Genomic DNA, 23,000 nt, shown 5'->3' with positions numbered 1-23,000 from the left:
GTGGCCGGACTGCTGTCGGTTGGTGGAGAACATTTTTATAAGACTCTGCAACCTCCACCCAGGCCCAGTGAGAAGAGGGAAGAGGGCAGACTCAAGGTGGTCCCTTATCTTGAGGGATTACCACAAGATAAGGCAGCTGGTCCTCGGGAACTCTCTAGTGATGCAGCAAACTGAGATCCAACTGGTGGAGGTAAACCAGAACACCCTGATACAGTGGCACAATAACAGGAGCTGTCTGTGCTGCTTCAGGGTACCACCTTACCTCCAGCCGTCTCAGCTTCTGCGGAGCCTCTTCAGGATGCCAGAGTGCTACCTGCTCACCCTGTACCAGCACAGCAGGAGCATCAGTACTGGTTGCCTGAGAGCACAGCTGGCCAGGCACATCAGAGGCAGAGAGCTCCCAGTCAGGTCCAGCGCAACATCCTGCCTAAACCAACAGGCAAGAGGCCTTTGTTTGTCAGCCCCCCTGCACCAGGACCCTTGCTGACCACACAGCTTGTTGCGCCTGCAGGACAAAATGTGGGACTGGTACCAGTTGTCTTGGCAGTTTTACCGGGTACCAGTCCACAGACAGGAGCACCTGCCAGCATGGAAGGAGTGACTCCTAAGAGGCCGTACCAACGGACAGTGGAGGCAAACACTTGTAAAAAGTGTGGTCAGTTCCGCACTGCTGACACTGGACACAGCCAGTACTATGGCAAAGTGTACTGTCCTTCCTTTGAAACGAAAACCAAGAAGCAGTGGTTGGAGGAAATGAGGAAGGCAGTACCCAAAAAATAATTTCTAAAATTATTTGTAGTGTAAATATTGTAAATATTTTTGTGGTGTAAATATTGTATATATTTTGAAGAGTTTCATAGTGTAAGTTATTGTACAGAATGAGTGTTGTATTATTTTAGTATCAATGTTGTAAATAAAATAGTATAGCTGTTGTGTATATATGTTAAATGTGTTACATTCTGTTTTTTTTTATTACTATAGTTTATTATTATAGAGGTGTTGTGTTTGTTCTTTTTTTTACATAATCTGTAATAAGTTGTTTCTCATTCTCTTCCCTGTGAATAAACAAAGCTCGAGCTAAAAGTGTATCTTTATTCAACACTGGTAAACACACACACACACACAAAAAAAACATTGATATACCCATACCCATTGATTTTAACAACAATCAACAACTGTAATAAAGAGTGTTATTTGTCAATGTTGCAATATCCCTAAGATAATGATCTTTGATACAGAAAAAGAATTATGCTAGAAAGAGGGGTTATTTAGTATCATATAAAAAGTGGTTTGCAGTAGATAGCAGATAAACTTCTGAAGATCTCAGGTTGAGGAGCTGCTCTTCAGGTCATAAGGTGGGCTTAAGGCAGCTTCTTTTCCTATAGAAAAAGGAAGAAGTAAACAACGATTATTTCCGATGATAAAAATGTTCAAAAAGTTATTTTAACGTTATTAAAATGCATTATTATCATTTCAACATATGCATTTTCAAAAACCTACCATAAAGTGCGGGCATAATAAAGCAATCAGTTAGGAGCACGCTTGACCGCCATTAACCCTAATTTTAAGACTGGGGAATCCCTTTGTGTTGACCCGGAAGTGAGGTCCATATATGGGTATGTGCGTCACACGGCAAAAAGTGTAGCGTCAAGTTATCCGCTTATGAAGTTCGTCGGTTCGTGTCCCGTGCGCTACTTGTTCAAATATCTAAAGTTTTAAATCACTTTCTGTAAGCATTGAAAACACTCTTTCAAAAGTTAAATTGCTGAAAAACCTCGGATTTTTTCGTTTTCTTTCTCTTTTTCTTCTTTTCCTCTCTTTTCTTCCCTTTTTCCTTCTTCCCCCTTCTCCCCCTTCTTTGACGGACGAATGTTCCCCAGCTTGCAATCAGTTAGGAGCACGCTTGACCGCCATTAACCCTAATTTTAAGACTGGGGAATCCCTTTGTGTTGACCCGGAAGTGAGGTCCATATATGGGTATGTGCGTCACACGGCAAAAAGTGTAGCGTCAAGTTATCCGCTTATGAAGTTCGTCGGTTCGTGTCCCGTGCGCTACTTGTTCAAATATCTAAAGTTTTAAATCACTTTCTGTAAGCATTGAAAACACTCTTTCAAAAGTTAAATTGCTGAAAAACCTCGGATTTTTTCGTTTTCTTTCTCTTTTTCTTCTTTTCCTCTCTTTTCTTCCCTTTTTCCTTCTTCCCCCTTCTCCCCCTTCTTTGACGGACGAATGTTCCCCAGCTTGAACGCAGCGCCTTAGACCGCTCGGCCATCCTGACCAGATGAGCGGCCACGGTGGCCAGGCCCACCAGGCCTGCCTCGGCACGGCAAAACAGTCCTGAGCAAGCTTTTGAGGAAATCAAGTGCCAAACAGCTCCCGCTCCAAAGCAGATGGGGAGCTGATTGAAGCGCTCCGTTGCTGTTCCAAGACTTGGCTCTTGGAGTCAACCTCAATCCTGAGAAGGAAGCGGATCTAGCAAGGCTGTGAGTTCAAGTGAGGACAAACACTCACAACTGACTTACTGAACGGCAGACTGGTCCCATGGTGTAACGGTTAGCACTCTGGACTTTGAATCCAGTGATCCGAGTTCAAATCTCGGTGGGACCTTTGAGCAGAAGAGACCACGCTGGGTCTTGCTAGCCGTGTGTCAAAGCCACCCCAAGCCCACCCCGAGTGACAGTGGCAATCTCATGGCCTCTTTGTCATACACTGAATAAAGACTTGTAAACTGCTGTGGAGAACTTCTTCAAACTTGGTTGAGAGTGGCTTATGCTGTTGCTGCAGTTTGATCACTGTTCCAGGGCTGCCACCCCTCAATACTGACCACAGGCCAATGAGCACTGCATTCTCCACTGGAAGCCACAACACAGTCAGGCGCAGAGTTTCTGCACGCCAACAAAATGCAGAGGTTTTGCGTGTGGGGCCAACATGAGGCACTCTGAACAGTGGCACACACTGCTCTGGTGATTCATGTCATGTCATGCACTCCATCACTGGTGACTCTGGGCAGGAGGAAGATTTCAACCCAACAGTGGCAGACTTGAACCACCAGGCATTGGCTGTGACTCTGCATAATCTGGGTAAACCCCAGAACATGGGGCCGTGTCTGTGCAGCGTGCACTAAAGGCAGCATCCTCGTTAGTATAGTGGACAGTATCTCCGCCTGTCACGCGGAAGACCGGGGTTCGATTCCCCGACGGGGAGACTTATGCTACCTACCAGCAGCTTATTCTTTGCCTACAGATACAGGGGCTTCATGCGTCCCGGACTGCTTCCTGGCCAGTGCCTTTTGCCTCTTTTCCCTCCTTTGCTTCCCTTGCTCTCAACTCATATCTAGTTTGCTGCATATGAGTAAAGGCCTGACCTAATCAAATGCCCATTGCATGTACATAAAAAACAAACAGACATAAAACAACAGCAGTAAATGTGTGCATAATAAGTGCATTTACAAAGAAAAGGAGAGAAAAAAAAGGAAAAAAAGAAGAGGCAACAGCTGCAAAAAAGAGAGGGTGGAAAAAGCTCTGCACTGTGAAAAAAAAGGCAAAGAAGCTCGCACAAGGTTCTGCATGGAGCCCGATGAGCGCCATGACTGAGCTTTTGTCGAGAGGCAAAGTAAGTGCCAGTGTTTCCGCCCGGTTTCAAACCGGGGACCTTTCGCGTGTGAGGCGAACGTGATAACCACTACACTACGGAAACTAACCACGAAAGCTATGCGGGGCATGCCCCGCCTAAGCGACCTCTCTACAGAACCGTCTGGGGGAGCTGTCCACAGAACCGTCTGCAGACCTGTCTACAAAACTGTCTGCAGACCTGTCTACGGAACCGTACGCAGACCTGTCTACCAAACTAGCGACATACCAGTTGCTGGAGAAAATATCAATGAGGCAGTGGGTAGTCGGGGGTCCATAGGATTAGCCCTGGGACCTTACACCTGTCAAGCGCAAGACTCGGGATCAATTCACCAATGGGGGGACTTGTGCTTCCCACCGGCAGCTAATTCTTTGCCCACAGATACAGAGGCTTTAAGCTTCCAGGTCTGCTTCCTGGCCAGTGCCAGGGTCCAATGACGTCACTGAGTTTTTGCTGAGAGGCAAAGGAAGAGAAGGTGTTTCCGCCCGGTTTCGAACCGGGGACCTTTCGCGTGTTAGGCGAACGTGATAACCACTACACTACGGAAACGGACAACGTGCCGCGCCTTAACAACCCGTCTGCAGAGCTGTGTCCTGAACTTCCGACACGCCAGTTGCTGGAATAATACCAATGAAGTAGTGGGTTTTCTAGCTGCCCATGACTATCTGCAGAGAATGACAACACTAGCTGGCAGCTACAATGGCGGCATCCTTCCGCACAGGCAAGATTGTGGTTGAAGTGCACTCCAGACCCTTTCAGTGCAAATAGAAGTCAAAGGACAGGGTGTCTTGAGGAAGAGCCCATGACTTCCTGAGCGCATGTCTTCACCTGCCTTTGGAATAGCCCCGAGACCGCACACCTCAAAAGCAGGTCCCACCGAGATTTGAACTCGGATCGCTGGATTCAGAGTCCAGAGTGCTGACCATTACACCATGGAACCAGGGCAGAGGGCCAACACACAGTCATCAAACGCTCTCTGTATATGCACATGCCAACGCTATGTGCCTTTGTCTTCTTGCGCACAATGGGACACAGGGGACACTAAGAAACAAGAGTGAAACAGACGGCAGCATAGAAAGCAGGCCACACTGGCCGCACACGCAGTTGGGCAGTCAACTGCTTGCTCCGAGCAGCATGTTGACAAAGCAGCAGTCAGATGCCTGACACGCCGTCGTGCTGTCGGTGTGCCTGCATTTAGACTGTCCCCAACTTTGGCTGTAATAGTCTTTGTGGGGCTTGAAATGGTCGTGGAGTAAGGCAGATGCTAATGTCATGCACCAGACAACAGGGCCAGGCAAAGGGAAAAGCACACACTGTCAGAAGTGGGATTCGAACCCACGCCTCCAGGGGAGACTGCGACCTGAGCGCCAGCAGCCGAAGGATAGTCCGGCAAGTGTATTCCAATATTGAAGATTACAGCCAATGGCAGTTTCGCAAATCCAACATTCTCCAACATTCTTGACCAATCACGTTTACCAATTCTTCCCCGAGTCCAACATTTAACCAGTCACGGCGCAGAAATGTTGGATTTTTTTTTTCCTTTGCCCCTCCCCCACGCTTCTCGGAGATTGTGTACACTTGCCGGTCACTGTCAAAGAAAGCGGATTGACAAGCTCCCAAATCTCCCTGTACTCTACGAAATGGTAAGTATTTTATATAAATATAGTGGTGTGTGACAACTTTTAAGAGTTATCTAAATATTTCACCTATTGATACTGTCATAAAGACGTATTTAGCTAACTTTGACGGGGGATTCCCTTTTTCGACTTGCCGGTCTGTGTCGCGAGTAAGCAATTAAACAAGAAAACTGAGCCATTAATATTTCGCTTTTTCATTGTGATTATTTCATCTTAACTTTAAACTAAATTGTACCAAGTTCCACTGTTATGGTCCGGTACAGCGCCGTTATTACACATAGGTAAATAAAAGGTAGGCTAACTGAAAACACAGTGCCGATCACAACAATGGCGGCTGTGCTGTAAAAGTTTGTAAAGTTAGTTACAAAAGAAACGTCGGGTCCGTCAAAAAAGTCACTTAATTGACCAAAGACTGTAAGAATATATACATAGCGCAAATTCTTGTCATTCATAAGTATTTCACTTAAGTCGATATGAGCTTGGCTGAAGTGACAATGTTATTAATCCACGGACAGCCATTGAAAATTTACCTAGTTAGTTACTATGCAAGACGTTACTCTCACAGTGTTTGTTAACCTGCAAAATGTCGCGTTTCCTATAATAGTATTGTAAGAATTGTATCAAGTCTATTATTTCATGCACTTTAAATTGAAGCAATGGCTAATATCACATGTTTCTTTTTCTTTTTCATTCTTCTGTTACACTATTGCACAGAGCCAACATATCTGATTTACAGTTAATGTCATATTAATATAGTATTAATATCAAAACTCTCCTTAAATAAAGGCAACCAAAAAGACCAAGTCCCACAAGGCAATGTCTGACTCAGAGTGGATGTCCCGCCTGAGGAGGTTTGCCAACACAGGAACTTGGCCTGCTGATGAAGGCAACAGACCTGCTCCCAGACAGAAGAAGTGGTATGAGCTGTATCAGAGGGTGAGAGTTGATTGATTTGGATTTTACCATGTAATCTTACTGTACCATTCACTAATATTTGCTTCAAACAAAGGATAAGGTTAAACTTTTATAGAGTTAACTGAAATGAGCATTTTTTTAACCATTTTTTAAGTAGCTGGAAAAAATGATGACTATAACATTTTTAACCAAATGTTTCTCTTTATTTTTAGATTGAGAAATGCCCAATGCAGACTCATGGCCAGATGTCTTTGTTTGGGCAGGAGAGAAAGTGCCTGTGTGGATTTCATGTGCAGAAGGTAAAACTACAAGGAGACAGTGTTTTTACTAATCAGTACACCACATAAAGCTGTGTCTACTCTGTTTAACAGCCGACCACATCGAGTGTTGCTCCCCGGCCTGGAGGGCAACCAACGGCGACTGTGGGCCGTGGTGAAGGTTCTGCACAGCAGACAGCAGCAGGCGGTCCGGCCCAGGGGGCGGCAGGAGGTTCAGCCCAGGGGGCAGCAGGAGATTCGGCTCAGGGGGAAGCTGTAAGTCCTCCTGGTAGAGGCTCTGTTGGCCAGCAGACTCTAGCAGCTAGTCCGATGGAGAGGGCTGTAGGACAACAGAGTTCTCCAGCAGGACCAAGACTGGAGGGCCAAAAGGAGCGGCCTTATTTGACTTTGGCAATGGTAAACAGACAAATAATCATACTCATAAACTGACCATGGCTGTGACAACTGTTTTGTACCTTAATGTATATTGACAATTGTATCCCTAGTACAGCTCTAACAAAGCCCTTTGCTTCTTTGCCTTTCAGTTTACTAAGTCAAGATTTGGTGGTGCCCAGTCTGCTGCTGCCAAGCCAAATCTAAGCCTGGCCAGAAGAGTAACCAAGGTAAATAGAGATTATGTAGTAACCTATAAGCTTGAGTCATTTTTTTGGTAAATAACTAAAACTGACTGCTCTACAGACCCAAGCCACAGTCACAGACCCCACTGAGGAAAGTACCAGCTCTCCTTCAAGTGTTCCCGTCCCAGTGAGTACTTTTTAAAAAACTACTTTTTTTGTAGAAGCATTTTTACAAATACTTTCTGAAGACATTACGCATAAACAATAATACATTTAAATTCCCTCGTTAACAAAATCAGATTTTAAAGTTGTAACAATACTATGGTAGTGTTTTATCTGAGTATTAGTTTAAGATTATATTCTCAAAGTCTATCACTGATGTGAGTTCTATTCCTGCTGTTTCTTAAGGCTCCAGCTTCTCATGCAGTTGGTCGAGAGTCAGTGCCTGTCCCCAGTCCAGCAGCAGAAGTTGCCACAGTGTCTGTAAGTATTTAACATGTCACTTCATAGTGCGCAGAAGCTCGCAAGTCTTTAAGGTTAGTATTAAGTATTTTTGTCGTTGTTTTTTTATATTACAGACTGCTGCTGACTCTGGGACAGGAGCACTGACTTCAACAGCTCACCTGCCCCGCTTGTGGTCAGAGGGTTTGCCACCTGAAGACCACAAATGGATTGAAAAATTCCTCTTGAAGTTGGGGCCCAAGGGGAAACTTCAGCTTCAAGACCATCTGAAGCTCTGGTACTTTCCTCCTCAGCCGAGCAACCTGTACAACCAGGCTCCAGCACCAGACCGTTTTTTCGCCCACCCACTCTTTGTATGGATGCCATACAAATTGTGGAAGGTGAAGGTGGTCTGCCCTAATGCAGCCTGTGAGCAGCACCAGCTCACAGGGGCAGGGCTGCACAAGAGGGCACGGCGGGTCCTTGACGTGGACAGGACCTACAATATGGTGACGGAAACCCTGACCTGCACCAAATGTAGAGCCAGCCACGTTTCTTGGAGTCAGACTGTCCTCAGGCAGCTGGACTTGGCTCACAGGTCTGAATTCAGGGTCATCCTTACTCAGAAGTAAGTAATATCCCTTTTTCATTCTTGCCTTGACAATAGAAATAAAAAAGACAGTCTAACTAATTTATCTGTCTTTGACTCAGATACGCCTGTGACATCCGTGTGATCCGGCTTCTACGGGAGAGAGGTCTGGGTAACAGTCCAACACGGGTTTTAAAGCAGCTGAAAGAAAACCACTCAGAGGAGTGGCTTCATCGTGTTGCACGGTACACCACTGAGTGTGTTGACTTTCAGCAGCGCCCCGGACTGCTGCCCATGACTTTCCCTGAGCCCCCTGAGCCTGCTGTGGTGCCTAGCTGTAAGTGGCTCCTCTCCGTGTACAGTCAGGACATCTTGACAAGGCTCGAGGACATCAAAGCCCGGATCACATCCATCTACGGCACAATTCTGAAGATGGACTCAACAAAAAAGGTTTATATTTTTTCTCCTTCATTAATACAGGAAACTTATATTATTAACTAGTCCCATTGAATGAGGAGTCCTGAAAATAATCACAAAGGGCCTTTTAATTTTTTGTACTTTAGATTGTTAAGAAGCTGGCAGGCACAGCTAAGGGGACCGCTCTCTGGCTCACCTCTGTGGGAAATGAGTATGGTCAGATCCTGATCAGCGTTCTGACCGCTCAGGAGGGAGCAGGCCTGGACATGATGGCAGCAGACCTGGTGAAGCGGTACCAGCAGGCTGGTGTTGATCCCCCTGTTGCCTTGTATGTGGACTGCGACTGCTGCTCCAGTACAGGGGAGACCAGGCTGAAGACCAGGTTCAGTGGATGGCAGGACCTCATCATTCGTCTTGACATCTGGCACTTCATGCGCCGACTTGCCCTGGGGTGCGTGACAGATGCTCATCAGTTGTACCCAATCTTTATGTCACGCCTGTCAGCGTGCATATTTGAGTGGGATGCAGCTGATTTAGCTTTGTTGCGTGAAGCGAAGAAACAACAGCTTCAATCCCAGGGCTTGCCAGTCACTGATGCTGACATCAGCAGAAACCTGTCCAGGGAGGAGCTGGCTCTCCACTGTCGGCGGAGAACCCGGGGTGAAGTGGCCACCACCCAGCTGCTGGAGGAGCTGCTGCTGGGGCTCATGGGAACCAGCGGTAATGACTCCCTTGGAGTTCCACTGTTTGACATGGAGAGGATGGAGCACATCTGGAATGTCCAAAAGAAGCATGTCAAGTGCATCCAGGACCCACCAGGTGTGGCTCTCTACATCAAAACAGGAGAGCTCACAAAGGGAGGTGTGCAGCTACCCACCTACAGGTGTGCAAGGGGCTCTACATCTTTAGAGTCCTTTCATTTACACCTCAACCGCTTCATCCCAGGTTTGTGTTTGTGTTATAGTTATGTTAATGTGTCACAAAGTCCAAGAATAAAAATATATTTAAAGTTATGTACTAATGTATCATGTCCTTGATCACCAATTTTATCTACTTACCTGTTTATCCCCAGGAACCAGTGCCAACAGCCTGAATTTCCAGGTTTACCTGCTGGAAGGACTCCACAGGTGGAACCAGGACCGTGGCACTGCTGCTCTGTCAACTGAGCCATCTCCTTTCCGCAGCTACTCGGGTGACCTGCTTCACTCTGTGAACACAAACTTCGAGAAGCTGTTCGGCAGGAAGTTGGTCCCAGAGTTCTGCCCACCTACACCTTACACTGGTTAGCATTACTGAAACCCACTTGACGTACAACTGAGATGAAAAAAAAATCATTCAAACAGTTTTCCTAATCATCCATTTGCCTCTGATGTTTCAGGAGAGCTCATAGGCCTGCAGTATCTGTTCCGGCAGACTGGTCAGGCACTGCAGGATATGCATCCTGATTCTGAGGAGACTGCTCAGCTGATTGAGGAGCATAATGTGGAGGAAGATGAAGAGGAGGATGAGGGCTTTGCTGAGGCAGCAGAGGACCCAACAGTGGCAAACCTGGAGGAGCCTCACACCCCTGCCCCTCTGACAACTGGCCCCTCCTGTCCACAGCTCCCAGCACGACAGCTCTTTGCAGTTCCTCAACTCCATCATCATCGGGCACCTCCTTCACTCAGGCTCCGAGCACATTAACCATTGCTCCTGGTAAGGCTGAAAAGAAATCTCGGTTTTATATAGGTAGTAGTATGACCAGGTGCAGTGTAATGAAAATGGGAATTGTAATTCAGTCACAATAATCCCCCAGCTCTAATTCTGCAAGTCATTTTGTAGTTTTTTATATGTGTAGTAATATGGTGTTTTTTTCCCTATTGTGCATCACTAGCTCCTTGCTCGTCTGCAGTGGCCTCTGCTCCTTCCACTCTGCCTTCAACTTCATCCTCTGAGGCTGGCGTTGACGTGCAGGCTCATGATGAAGACATGGTAAGTGTTAACAATAAATATGCACTTGCATTACTGCACAAAAGTTTGATCACTTGCACTTTACTTTTTGCAATCACAAACAGTTTTTATCCATTTCACAAACTTAAAATGAATCAGATGATTTTCAAAGAATGATCCACTTTTTTGCAACTGTCAGTCCTCTGCATGAACTCCTAATATGGCTGCTAATCTAAGTTAATCATTTTATAAGACTAATTGATTACAAAACACTTTTGAAACTGTGTGGCACAGCCTAAAATAGTTTTACTAATAAAGGAACACAAAGGGAGCATGGCAATCTTTAGGTTGAAGTTTCAGCACTTGTTTTGGGTTAACAGGCTCAAAATGGCAAGGAAAAAAAAGCTGTCTTTAGAGGCCTGTAAGTTTATTGTTGTGTTAAAAAAGTACAGCTATTTATTGCTAGAAATCATGAGACAGAACCTTTAAATCTCTTAGGAATTGGTTAACTACTCCCTTCAGAGAGCAGCACAAATTGACTTGAACAGAGACAGATATAGGAGAGGGAATCCTCGATGCACAACTGTGTAAAACAAATATCTAAAGAGTGCGTAGTTTAATACAAATAGGCCTTACAGGCCCTCAAACGGTGGTTGAGCAGTAGTATGTTTTTTCTATTTAATAAGGAACATCAGAAATGTGTCAAAAAAAGGTCAACGTGATTCAAGGATTTACATTAACATACTTTCAAATATGTTTCATATCTTCACAGGCTGTGGATGAGCAAAATGTGCCTGGCTACCAGCATGTGGACAGACTTGCTGAGTTTTTGGTGGAACTGCGGAGTCAGACGTCTTTGTGTCTCACCAACCAGCAGGCCAGCACCATCAAAGTACTGTGGGAAAGCCTGGATGAGCACGACAAGCGGCGGGTCATATACGCAGCTCGACATCAGGAGAGACTCTTGAGTGGGCGGTTTCGAACACCGAAGAAGCCCACAACTACGCCTGGTGTTGAGAGCACCACCCGCTGCATGTTAGGAGCAAGTAGCTCACCTGCACAGTGGCCGGACTGCTGTCGTTTGGTGGAGAACATTTTTATAAGACTCTGCAACCTCCACCCAGGCCCAGTGAGAAGAGGGAAGAGGGCAGACTCAAGGTGGTCCCTTATCTTGAGGGATTACCACAAGATAAGGCAGCTGGTCCTAGGGAACTCGCTAGTGATGCAGCAAACTGAGATCCAACTGGTGGAGGTAAACCAGAACACCCTGATACAGTGGCACAATAACAGGCAGAAAAAACAGGAGCTGTCTGTGCTGCTTCAGGGTACCACCTTACCTCCAGCCGTCTCAGCTTCTGCGGAGCCTCTTCAGGATGCCAGAGTGCTACCTGCTCACCCTGTACCAGCACAGCAGGAGCATCAGTACTGGTTGCCTGAGAGCACAGCTGGCCAGGCACATCAGAGGCAGAGAGCTCCCAGTCAGGTCCAGCGCAACATCTTGCCTAAACCAACAGGCAAGAGGCCTTTGTTTGTCAGCCCCCCTGCACCAGGACCCTTGCTGACCACACAGCTTGTTGCGCCTGCAGGACAAAATGTGGGACTGGTACCAGTTGTCTTGGCAGTTTTACCGGGTACCAGTCCACAGACAGGAGCACCTGCCAGTATGGAAGGAGTGACTCCTAAGAGGCCGTACCAACGGACAGTGGAGGCAAACACTTGTAAAAAGTGTGGTCAGTTCCGCACTGCTGACACTGGACACAGCCAGTACTATGGCAAAGTGTACTGTCCTTCCTTTGAAACCAAAACCAAGAAGCAGTGGTTGGAGGAAATGAGGAAGGCAGTACCCAAAAAATAATTTCTAAAATTATTTGTAGTGTAAATATTGTATATATTTTTGTGGTGTAAATATTGTATATATTTTGAAGAGTTTCATAGTGTAAGTTATTGTACAGAATGAGTGTTGTATTATTTTAGTATTAATGTTGTAAATAAAATAGTATAGCTGTTGTGTATATATGTTAAATGTGTTACATTCTGTTTTTTTTATTACTATAGTTTATTATTATAGAGGTGTTGTGTTTGTTCTTTTTTTTACATAATCTGTAATAAGTTGTTTCTCATTCTCTTCCCTGTGAATAAACAAAGCTCGAGCTAAAAGTGTATCTTTATTCAACACTGGTAAACACACACAAACAAAAAAAACATACCCATTGATTTTAACAACAATCAACAACTGTAATAAAGAGTGTTATTTGTCAATGTTGCAATATCCGTAAGATAATGATCTTTGATACAGAAAAAGAATTATGCTAGAAAGAGGGGTTATTTAGTATCATATAAAAAGTGGTTTGCAGTAGACATCAGATAAACTCCTGAAGATCTCAGGTTGAGGAGCTGCTCTTCAGGTCATATGGTGGGCTTAAGGCAGCTTCTTTTCCTATAGAAAAAGGAAGAAGTAAACAACGATTATTTCAGATGATAAAAATATTCAAAAAATTATTTTAACGTTATTAAAATGCATTATTATAATTTCAACATATGCATTTTCAAAAACCTACCATAAAGTGCGGGCATAATAAAGCAATCAGTTAGGAGCACGCTTGACCGCCATTAACCCTAATTTTAAGACTGGGGAATCCCTTTGTGTTGACCCGGAAGTGAGGTCCATATATGGGTATGTGCGTCACACGGCAAAAAGTGTAGCGTCAAGTTATCCGCTTATGAAGTTCGTCGGTTCGTGTCCCGTACGCTACTTGTTCAAATATCTAAAGTTTTAAATCACTTTCTGTAAGCATTGAAAACACTCTTTCAAAAGTTAAATTGCTGAAAAACCTCGGATTTTTTCGTTTTCTTTCTCTTTTTCTTCTTTTCCTCTCTTTTCTTCCCTTTTTCCTTCTTCCCCCTCCTCCCCCCTTCTCCCCCTTCTTTGACGGACGAATGTTCCCCAGCTTGAACGCAGCGCCTTAGACCGCTCGGCCATCCTGACTAGATGAGCGGTCCTCGTTGGCCGGGCCCACCAGGCCTGCCTCGGCACGGCAAAACAGTCCTGAGCAAGCTTTTGAGGAAATCAAGTGCCAAACAGCTCCCGCTCCAAAGCAGATGGGGAGCTGATTGAAGCGCTCCGTTGCTGTTCCAAGACTTGGCTCTTGGAGTCAACCTCAATCCTGAGAAGGAAGCGGATCTAGCAAGGCTGTGAGTTCAAGTGAGGACAAACACTCACAACTGACTTACTGAACGGCAGACTGGTCCCATGGTGTAACGGTTAGCACTCTGGACTTTGAATCCAGTGATCCGAGTTCAAATCTCGGTGGGACCTTTGAGCAGAAGAGACCACGCTGGGTCTTGCTAGCCGTGTGTCAAAGCCACCCCAAGCCCACCCCGAGTGACAGTGGCAATCTCATGGCCTCTTTGTCATACACTGAATAAGGACTTGTAAACTGCTGTGGAGAACTTCTTCAAACTTGGTTGAGAGTGGCTTATGCTGTTGCTGCAGTTTGATCACTGTTCCAGGGCTGCCACCCCTCAATACTGACCACAGGCCAATGAGCACTGCATTCTCCACTGGAAGCCACAACACAGTCAGGCGCAGAGTTTCTGCACACCAACAAAATGCAGAGGTTTTGCGTGTGGGGCCAACATGAGGCACTCTGAACAGTGGCACACACTGCTCTGGTGATTCATGTCATGTCATGCACTCCATCACTGGTGACTCTGGGCAGGAGGAAGATTTCAACCCAACAGTGGCAGACTTGAACCACCAGGCATTGGCTGTGACTCTGCATAATCTGGGTAAACCCCAGAACATGGGGCCGTGTCTGTGCAGCGTGCACTAAAGGCAGCATCCTCGTTAGTATAGTGGACAGTATCTCCGCCTGTCACGCGGAAGACCGGGGTTCGATTCCCCGACGGGGAGACTTATGCTACCTACCAGCAGCTTATTCTTTGCCTACAGATACAGGGGCTTCATGCGTCCCGGACTGCTTCCTGGCCAGTGCCTTTTGCCTCTTTTCCCTCCTTTGCTTCCCTTGCTCTCAACTCATATCTAGGTTGCTGCATATGAGTAAAGGCCTGACCTAATCAAATGCCCATTGCATGTACATAAAAAACAAACAGACATAAAACAACAGCAGTAAATGTGTGCATAATAAGTGCATTTACAAAAAAAAAGGAGAGATAAAAAAAGGAAAGAAAGAAGAAGCAACAGCTGCAAAAAAGAGAGGGTGGAAAAAGCTCTGCACTGTGAAAAAAAGGCAAAGAAGCTCGCACAAGGTTCTGCATGGAGCCCGATGAGCGCCACGACTGAGCTTTTGCCGAGAGGCAAAGTAAGTGCCAGTGTTTCCGCCCGGTTTCGAACCGGGGACCTTTCGCGTGTGAGGCGAACGTGATAACCACTACACTACGGAAACTGACCACGAAAGCTATGCGGGGCATGCCCCGCCTAAGCGACCTCTCTACAGAACCGTCTGGGGGAGCTGTCCACAGAACCGTCTGCAGACCTGTCTACAAAACTGTCTGCAGACCTGTCTACGGAACCGTACGCAGACCTGTCTACCAAACTAGCGACATACCAGTTGCTGGAGAAAATATCAATGAGGCAGTGGGTAGTCGGGGGTCCGTAGGATTAGCCCTGGGACCTTACACCTGTCAAGCGCAAGACTCGGGATCAATTCACCAATGGGGGGACTTGTGCTTCCCACCGGCAGCTAATTCTTTGCCCACAGATACAGAGGCTTTAAGCTTCCTGGCCAGTGCCAGGGTCCAATGACTTCACTGAGTTTTTGCTGAGAGGCAAAGGAAGAGAAAGTGTTTCCGCCCGGTTTCGAACCGGGGACCTTTCGCGTGTTAGGCGAACGTGATAACCACTACACTACGGAAACGGACAACGTGCCGTGCCTTAACAACCCGTCTGCAGAGCTGTGTCCTGAACTTCCGACACGCCAGTTGCTGGAAAAATACCAATGAAGTAGTGGGTTTTCTAGCTGCCCATGACTATCTGCAGAGAATGACAACACTAGCTGGCAGCTACAATGGCGGCATCCTTCCGCACAGGCAAGATTGTGGTTGAAGTGCACTCCAGACCCTTTCAGTGCAAATAGAAGTCAAAGGACAGGGTGTCTTGAGGAAGAGCCCATGACTTCCTGAGCGCATGTCTTCACCTGCCTTTGGAAAAGCCCCGAGACCGCACACCTCAAAAGCAGGTCCCACCGAGATTTGAACTCGGATCGCTGGATTCAGAGTCCAGAGTGCTGACCATTACACCATGGAACCAGGGCAGAGGGCCAACACACAGTCATCAAACGCTCTCTGTATATGCACATGCCAACGCTATGTGCCTTTGTCTTCTTGCGCACAATGGGACACAGGGGACACTAAGAAACAAGAGTGAAACAGACGGCAGCATAGAAAGCAGGCCGCACTGGCCGCACACGCAGTTGGGCAGTCAACTGCTTGCTCCGAGCAGCATGTTGACAAAGCAGCAGTCAGATGCCTGACACGCCGTCGTGCTGTCAGTGGGCCTGCATTTAGACTGTCCCCAACTTTGGCTGTACTAGTCTTTGTGGGGCTTGAGATGGTCGTGGAGTAAGGCAGATGCTAATGTCATGCACCAGACAACAGGGCCAGGCAAAGGGAAAAGCACACACTGTCAGAAGTGGGATTCGAACCCACGCCTCCAGGGGAGACTGCGACCTGAGCGCCAGCAGCCGAAGGATAGTCCGGCAAGTGTATTCCAATATTGAAGATTACAGCCAATGGCAGGTTCGCAAATCCAACATTCTCCAACATTCTTGACCAATCACGTTTATCAATTCTTCCCCGAGTCCAACATTTAACCAGTCACGGCGCAGAAATGTTGGATTTTTTTTTTCCTTTTCCCCTCCCCCACGTTTCTCGGAGATAGTGTACACTTGCCGGTCACTGTCAAAGAAAACGGATTGACAAGCTCCCAAATCTCCCTGTACTCTACGAAATGGTAAGTATTTTGTATAAATATAGTGGTGTGTGACAACTTTTAAGAGTTATCTAAATATTTCACCTATTAATACTGTCATAAAGACGTATTTAGCTAACTTTGACGGGGGATTCCCTTTTTCGACTTGCCGGTCTGTGTCGCGAGTAAGCAATAAAACACGAAAACTGAGCCATTAACATTTCGCTTTTTCATTGTGATTATTTCATTTTAACTTTTAACTAAATTGTACCAAGTTCCACTGTTATGGTCCGGTACAGCGCCGTTATTACACATAGGTAAATAAAAGGTAGGCTAACTGAAAACACAGTGCCGAACACAACAATGGCGGCTGGGCTGTAAACGTCAAAAGAAACGTCGGGTCCGTCAAAAAAAGTCACTTAAATGACCAAAGACTATAAGAATATATACATAGCGCAAATTCTTGTCATTCATAAGTATTTCACTTAAGTCGATATGAGCTCGGTTTAAGTGACAATGTTATTAATCCACGGACAGCCATTGAAAATTTACCTAGTTAGTTACTATGCAAGACGTTTCTCTCACAATGTTTGTTAACCTGCAAAATGTCGCGTTTCTTATAATAGTATTGTAAGAATTGTATCAAGTCTATTATTTCATGCACTTTAAATTGAAGCAATAGCTAATATGACATGTTTCTTTTTCTTTTTCATTCTTCTGTTACACTATTGCACAGAGCCAACATATCTGATTTACAGTTAATGTCATATTAATATAGTATTAATATCAAAACTCTCCTTAAATAAAGGCAACCAAAAAGACAAAATCCCACAAGGCAATGTCTGACTCGGAGTGGATGTCCCGCCTGAGGAGGTTTGCCAACACAGGAACCTGGCCTGCCGATGAAGGCAACAGACCTGCTCCCAGACAGAAGAAGTGGTATGAGCTGTATCAGAGGGTGAGAGTTGATTGATTTTGGATTTTACCATGTAATCTTACTGTACCATTCACTAATATTTGCTTCAGACAAAGGATAAGGTTCAACTTTTATAGAGTTAACTGAAATGAGCATTTTTTTTTACCATTTTTTAAGTAGCTGGAAAAAAAAACTGATGACTATTACATCTTTAATCAAATGTTTCTCTTTATTTTTAGATTGAGAAATGCCCAATGCAGACTCATGGCCAAATGTCTTTGTTTGGGCAGGAGAGGAAGTGCCTGTGTGGATTTCATGTGCAGAAGGTAAAACTATAAGGAGACAGTGTTTTTACTTATCAGTACACCACATAAAGCTGTGTCTACTCTGTTTAACAGCCGACCACATCGAGTGTTGCTCCCCGGCCTGGAGGGCAACCAACGGCGACTGTGGGCCGTGGTGAAGTTTCTGCACAGCAGACAGCAGCAGGCGGTCCGGCCCAGGGGGCAGCAAGAGGTTCGGTCCAGGGGGCAGCAGGAGATGCGGCTCAGGGGGCATCAGTGGGTCCTCCTGTAAGAGGCTCTGTTGGCCAGCAGACTTTAGCAGCAAGTCCAATCGAGAGGGCTGTAGGACAACAGAGTTCTCCAGCAGAACCAAGACCGGAGGGCCAAAAGAAGCGGCCTTATTTGACTTTGGCAATGGTAAACAGACAAATAATCTTACTCATAAACGGACCATGGCTGTGACAACTGTTTTGTACCTTAATGTATATTGACAATTGTATCCCTAGTACAGCTCTAACAAAGCCCTTTGCTTCTTTGCCTTTCAGTTTACTAAGTCAAGATTTGGTGGTGCCCAGTCTGCTGCTGCCAAGCCAAATCTAAGCCTGGCCAGAAGAGTAACCAAGGTAAATAGAGATTATGTAGTAACCTATAAGCTTGAGTCATTTTTTTGGTAAATAACTAAAACTGACTGCTCTACAGACCCAAGCCACAGTCACAGACCCCACTGAGGAAAGTACCAGCTCTCCTTCAAGTGTTCCCGTCCCAGTGAGTACTTTTTAAAAAACTACTCTTTTTGTAGAAGCATTTTTACAAATACTTTCTGAAGACATTACGCATAAACAATAATACATTTAAATTCCCTCATTAACAAAATTAGATTTTAAAGTTGTAACAATACTATGGTAGTGTTTTATCTGAGTATTAGTTTAAGATTATATTCTCAAAGTCTTTCACTGATGTGAGTTCTATTCCTGCTGTTTCTTAAGGCTCCAGCTTCTCATGCAGTTGGTCGAGAGTCAGTGCCTGTCCCCAGTCCAGCAGCAGAAGTTGCCACAGTGTCTGTAAGTATTTAACATGTCACTTCATAGTGCGCAGAAGCTCGCAAGTCTTTAAGGTTACTATTAAGTATTTTTGTCGTTGTTTTTTTATATTACAGACTGCTGCTGACTCTGGGACAGGAGCACTGACTTCAACAGCTCACCTGCCCCGCTTGTGGTCAGAGGGTTTGCCACCTGAAGACCACAAATGGATTGAAAAATTCCTCTTGAAGTTGGGGCCCAAGGGGAAACTTCAGCTTCAAGACCATCTGAAGCTCTGGTACTTTCCTCCTCAGCCAAGCAACCTGTACAACCAGGCTCCAGCACCAGACCGTTTTTTTGCCCACCCACTCTTTGTATGGATGCCATACAAATTGTGGAAGGTGAAGGTGGTCTGCCCTAATGCAGCCTGTGAGCAGCACCAGCTCACAGGGGCAGGGCTGCACAAGAGGGCACGGCGGGTCCTTGACGTGGACAGGACCTACAATATGGTGACGGAAACCCTGACCTGCACCAAATGTAGAGCCAGCCACGTTTCTTGGAGTCAGACTGTCCTCAGGCAGCTGGACTTGGCTCACAGGTCTGAATTCAGGGTCATCCTTACTCAGAAGTAAGTAATATCCCTTTTTCTCTCTTGCCTTGACAATAGAAATAAAAAAGACAATCTAACTAATTTATCTGTCTTTGACTCAGATACGCCTGTGACATCCGTGTGATCCGGCTTCTACGGGAGAGAGGTCTGGGTAACAGTCCAACACGGGTTTTAAAGCAGCTGAAAGAAAACCACTCAGAGGAGTGGCTTCATCGTGTTGCACGGTACACCACTGAGTGTGTTGACTTTCAGCAGCGCCCCGGACTGCTGCCCATGACTTTTCCTGAGCCCCCTGAGCCTGCTGTGGTGCCTAGCTGTAAGTGGCTCCTCTCCGTTTACAGTCAGGACATCTTGACAAGGCTCGAGGACATCAAAGCCCGGATCACATCCATCTACGGCACAATTCTGAAGATGGACTCAACAAAAAAGGTTTATATTTTTTCTCCTTCATTAATATAGGAAACTTATATTATTAACTAGTCCCATTAAATCAAGAGTCCTGAAAATAATCACAAAGGGCCTTTTAATTTTTTGTACTTTAGATCGTCAAGAAGCTGGCAGGCACAGCTAAGGGGACCGCTCTCTGGCTCACCTCTGTGGGAAACGAGTATGGTCAGATCCTGATCAGCGTTCTGACCGCTCAGGAGGGAGCAGGCCTGGACATGATGGCAGCAGACCTGGTGAAGCGGTACCAGCAGGCTGGTGTTGATCCCCCTGTTGCCTTGTATGTGGACTGCGACTGCTGCTCCAGTACAGGGGAGACCAGGCTGAAGACCAGGTTCAGTGGATGGCAGGACCTCGTCATTCGTCTTGACATCTGGCACTTCATGCGCCGACTTGCCCTGGGGTGCGTGACAGATGCTCATCAGTTGTACCCAATCTTTATGTCACGCCTGTCAGCGTGCATATTTGAGTGGGATGCAGCTGATTTAGCTTTGTTGCGTGAAGCGAAGAAACAACAGCTTCAATCCCAGGGCTTGCCAGTCACTGATGCTGACATCAGCAGAAACCTGTCCAGGGAGGAGCTGGCTCTCCACTGTCGGCGGAGAACCCGGGGTGAAGTGGCCACCACCCAGCTGCTGGAGGAGCTGCTGCTGGGGCTCATGGGGACCAGCGGTAATGACTCCCTTGGAGTTCCCCTGTTTGACATGGAGAGGATGGAGCACATCTGGAATGTCCAAAAGAAGCATGTCAAGTGCATCCAGGACCCACCAGGTGTGGCTCTCTACATCAAAACAGGAGAGCTCACAAAGGGAGGTGTGCAGCTACCCACCTACAGGTGTGCAAGGGGCTCTACATCTTTAGAGTCCTTTCATTTACACCTCAACCGCTTCATCCCAGGTTTGTGTTTGTGTTATAGTTATGTTAATGTGTCACAAAGTCTAAGAATAAAAATATATTTAAAGTTATGTACTAATATACTATGTCCTTGTTCACCAATTTTACCTACTTACCTGTTTATCCCCAGGAACCAGTGCCAACAGCCTGAATTTCCAGGTTTACCTGCTGGAAGGACTCCACAGGTGGAACCAGGACCGTGGCACTGCTGCTCTGTCAACTGAGCCATCTCCTTTCCGCAGCTACTCGGGTGACCTGCTTCACTCTGTGAACATTAACTACGAGAAGCTGTTCGGCAGGAAGTTGGTCCCAGAGTTCTGCCCACCTACACCTTACACTGGTTAGCATTACTGAAACCCACTTGACGTACAAATGAGTTGAAAAAGAAATAATTCAAACAGTTTCCTAATCATCCATTTGCCTCTGATGTTTCAGGAGAGCTCATAGGCCTGCAGTATCTGTTCCGGCAGACTGGTCAGGCACTGCAGGATATGCATCCTGATTCTGAGGAGACTGCTCAGCTTATTGAGGAGCATAATGTGGAGGAAGATGAAGAGGAGGATGAGGGCTTTGCTGAGGCAGCAGAGGACCCAACAGTGGCAAACCTGGAGGAGCCTGCTTCTGTGACAACTGGCCCCTCCCTGTCCACAGCTCCCAGCACAACAGCTCTTTGCAGTTCCTCAACCCCATCATCATCATCAGGCACCTCCTTCACTCAGGCTCCGAGCACATTAACCATTGCTCCTGGTAAGGCTGAAAAGAAATCTGGGTTTTATGTAGGTAGTAGTATGACCAGGTGCAGTGTAATGAAAATGGGAATTGTAATTCAATCACAATAATCCCCCAGCTCTAATCCTGCAAGTCATTTTGTAGTTTTTTATATGTAGTAATATGGTGTTTTTTTCCCTATTGTGCATCACTAGCTCCTTGCTCGTCTGCAGTGGCCTCTGCTCCTCCCACTCTGCCTTCAACTTCATCCTCTGAGGCTGGCGTTGACGTGCAGGCTCATGATGAAGACATGGTAAGTGTTAACAATAAATATGCACTTGCATTACTGCACAAAAGTTTGATCACTTGCACTTTACTTTTTGCAATCACAAACAGTTTTTATCCATTTCACAAACTTAAAATGCTGCAGATGATTTTCAAAGAATGATCCACTTTTTTGCAACTTTCAGTCCTCTGCATCAACTCCTAATATGGCTGCTAATCTAAGTTAATCATTTTATAAGGCTAATTGATTACAAAACACTTTTGAAACTGTGTGGCCTAAAACAGTTTTACTAATAAAGGAACACAAAGGGAGCATGGCAATCTTCAAGATGAAGTTTCTGCACTTGTTTTAGGTTAACAGGCTCAAAATGGCAAGGAAAAAAAAGCTGTCTTTAGGGGCCTGTAAGTTTATTGTTGTGTTAAAAAAGTACAGCTATTTAGTGCTAGAAATCATGAAACAGAACCTTTAAATCTCTTAGGAATTGGTTAACTACTCCCTTCAGAAAGCAGCACAAATTGACTTGAACAGAGACAGATATAGGAGAGGGAATCCTCGATGCACAACTGTTTAAAACAAATATCTAAAGAGTGCGTAGTTTAATACAAATAGGCCTTACAGGCCCTCAAATGGTGGTTTAGCAGTAGTATGTTCTTTTATTTAATAAAGAACATCAGAAATGTGTCAAAAAAAGGTCAAAGTGATTCAAGGATTTACATTAACATACTTTCAAATATGTTTCATATCTTCACAGGCTGTGGATGAGCAAAATGTGCCTGGCTACCAGCATGTGGACAGACTTGCTGAGTTTTTGGTGGAACTGCGGAGTCAGACGTCTTTGTGTCTCACCAACCAGCAGGCCAGCACCATCAAAGCACTGTGGGAAAGCCTGGATGAGCACGACAAGCGGCGGGTCATATACGCAGCTCGACATCAGGAGAGACTCTTGAGTGGGCGGTTTCGAACACCGAAGAAGCCCACAACTACGCCTGGTGTTGAGAGCACCACCCGCTGCATGTTAGGAGCAAGTAGCTCACCTGCACAGTGGCCGGACTGCTGTCGGTTGGTGGAGAACATTTTTATAAGACTCTGCAACCTCCACCCAGGCCCAGTGAGAAGAGGGAAGAGGGCAGACTCAAGGTGGTCCCTTATCTTGAGGGATTACCACAAGATAAGGCAGCTGGTCCTAGGGAACTCGCTAGTGATGCAGCAAACTGAGATCCAACTGGTGGAGGTAAACCAGAACACCCTGATACAGTGGCACAATAACAGGCAGAAAAAACAGGAGCTGTCTGTGCTGCTTCAGGGTACCACCTTACCTCCAGCCGTCTCAGCTTCTGCGGAGCCTCTTCAGGATGCCAGAGTGCTACCTGCTCACCCTGTACCAGCACAGCAGGAGCATCAGTACTGGTTGCCTGAGAGCACAGCTGGTCAGGCACATCAGAGGCAGAGAGCTCCCAGTCAGGTCCAGCGCAACATCTTGCCTAAACCAACAGGCAAGAGGCCTTTGATTGTCAGC

At 46.0% G+C, this 23,000-nt stretch overlaps 10 non-coding genes across 10 annotated transcripts; 4 read left to right on the top strand and 6 right to left on the bottom strand.

Annotated features, from left to right (window-relative positions):
- Positions 1-2,536: 2,536 nt before the first annotated feature.
- On the top strand, positions 2,537-2,608 carry trnaq-uug (transfer RNA glutamine (anticodon UUG)). The gene has a single exon. It is a non-coding gene; the product is annotated as a tRNA-Gln (tRNA).
- A 525-nt stretch (positions 2,609-3,133) lies between these two features.
- trnad-guc (transfer RNA aspartic acid (anticodon GUC)) lies at positions 3,134-3,205 on the top strand. Its single transcript has one exon. It is a non-coding gene; the product is annotated as a tRNA-Asp (tRNA).
- A 419-nt stretch (positions 3,206-3,624) lies between these two features.
- trnav-cac (transfer RNA valine (anticodon CAC)) lies at positions 3,625-3,697 on the bottom strand. The gene has a single exon. It is a non-coding gene; the product is annotated as a tRNA-Val (tRNA).
- Positions 3,698-4,107: 410 nt separating this feature from the next.
- trnav-aac (transfer RNA valine (anticodon AAC)) lies at positions 4,108-4,180 on the bottom strand. Its single transcript has one exon. It is a non-coding gene; the product is annotated as a tRNA-Val (tRNA).
- Positions 4,181-4,499: 319 nt separating this feature from the next.
- trnaq-cug (transfer RNA glutamine (anticodon CUG)) lies at positions 4,500-4,571 on the bottom strand. Its single transcript has one exon. It is a non-coding gene; the product is annotated as a tRNA-Gln (tRNA).
- A 9,067-nt stretch (positions 4,572-13,638) lies between these two features.
- Positions 13,639-13,710, top strand: trnaq-uug (transfer RNA glutamine (anticodon UUG)). Its single transcript has one exon. It is a non-coding gene; the product is annotated as a tRNA-Gln (tRNA).
- Positions 13,711-14,235: 525 nt separating this feature from the next.
- Positions 14,236-14,307, top strand: trnad-guc (transfer RNA aspartic acid (anticodon GUC)). Its single transcript has one exon. It is a non-coding gene; the product is annotated as a tRNA-Asp (tRNA).
- A 420-nt stretch (positions 14,308-14,727) lies between these two features.
- trnav-cac (transfer RNA valine (anticodon CAC)) lies at positions 14,728-14,800 on the bottom strand. The gene has a single exon. It is a non-coding gene; the product is annotated as a tRNA-Val (tRNA).
- Positions 14,801-15,198: 398 nt separating this feature from the next.
- Positions 15,199-15,271, bottom strand: trnav-aac (transfer RNA valine (anticodon AAC)). The gene has a single exon. It is a non-coding gene; the product is annotated as a tRNA-Val (tRNA).
- Positions 15,272-15,590: 319 nt separating this feature from the next.
- On the bottom strand, positions 15,591-15,662 carry trnaq-cug (transfer RNA glutamine (anticodon CUG)). Its single transcript has one exon. It is a non-coding gene; the product is annotated as a tRNA-Gln (tRNA).
- Positions 15,663-23,000: the final 7,338 nt, after the last annotated feature.

This window comes from Halichoeres trimaculatus, unplaced genomic scaffold (assembly GCF_033239565.1).
Source record: "Halichoeres trimaculatus isolate MK-OKI-2021-1 unplaced genomic scaffold, fHalTri1.1 fHalTri1_scaffold_3, whole genome shotgun sequence".
NCBI classification, from domain to species: Eukaryota; Metazoa; Chordata; class Actinopteri; order Labriformes; family Labridae; genus Halichoeres; species Halichoeres trimaculatus.
This window is presented reverse-complemented; position numbering and strand designations above follow the sequence as displayed.